At 37.6% G+C, this 905-nt stretch overlaps 1 protein-coding gene across 1 annotated transcript in view; it reads left to right on the top strand.

Moving 5' to 3' along the window:
- LOC117123244 (calpain-5-like) overlaps positions 1 to 905 on the top strand; it is a gene marked incomplete in the record, with an annotated part of 27,422 nt that overhangs the window by 1,121 nt on the left and 25,396 nt on the right.

Genomic DNA, 905 nt, shown 5'->3' with positions numbered 1-905 from the left:
GGGGGGGGGGGGGGGCGGATTGAGCTAATGAATATCTAACTAGTGCAAGTGGACTTGCTAGTCATATTAAAGTGTGCAACACACCTTGTGCAAAAACAAAATGAAAACAAGTCCCATGCTTTTGCAAAAAAAATTATGTAAGGCTTTATTCAGAACAATCCAAGTTCCAATCCAACAGTCATACTTATGTCAGGGAGCATTAATTAAGATGGCTAAGCAATCAATCATAGTTAGGTAGGCATATGTAAATTTATAATCTTATTATGGTAAACCTCTATTTAAGGGGTTCTCGACTATATTGCAATAGAGGCCAGAATTGTTCATTGAATAAATTTGAACCTCCAAGACAAGAGATGTACTATGGTCCGCAGCACCATCCACAAACCGCAGGTGCTAGTCGGGGGAGGGTTTGGGAGGAGGTCATCATTCGCGAATTAGAAATTTAAAAAAAATTATAAGCCGCTAGACACTCATACAGGGCATCTTGACCTAAGAAAACCCATGTGTTTGGAAATACAAAAGTAAAATGTTACATATTACTCATCAATGGTCATCAGTAATGTAATAGGCCTACAGTACTTCTTTGTTGTTTGCTGCGATAGTTTATTGATTAAATCGCTATAATTTGTGGGGCAATATATAAGCCTAGTCGGCAAAATGGAATGCAAAATTATTAAGGTTAGAAAGAATGGAAAACATTATTTTCGGCATGTTTTCGCAGGCCTCATAACATGCACTCACAGGCCTGTTTGGCCTGCGGGCTGCCAGTTGGGAACCCCTGCTCTATTTTGTTTGATTTATTTTGTACATTGATTAGAAAATAATCAGCAGAAATTGTAGACACAGATAAATTGAGGCCTACTGTACATACATAACACAATAAATTATACAATACCAGTAAATAT

Source organism: Anneissia japonica, unplaced genomic scaffold (assembly GCF_011630105.1).
Source record: "Anneissia japonica isolate Jap-2015-1 unplaced genomic scaffold, ASM1163010v1 scaffold288292_len1863012_cov191, whole genome shotgun sequence".
NCBI classification, from domain to species: domain Eukaryota; kingdom Metazoa; phylum Echinodermata; class Crinoidea; order Comatulida; family Comatulidae; genus Anneissia; species Anneissia japonica.
The sequence above is the reverse complement of the archived record's forward strand: the minus strand, read 5'-3'. Positions and strand labels throughout refer to the sequence as shown.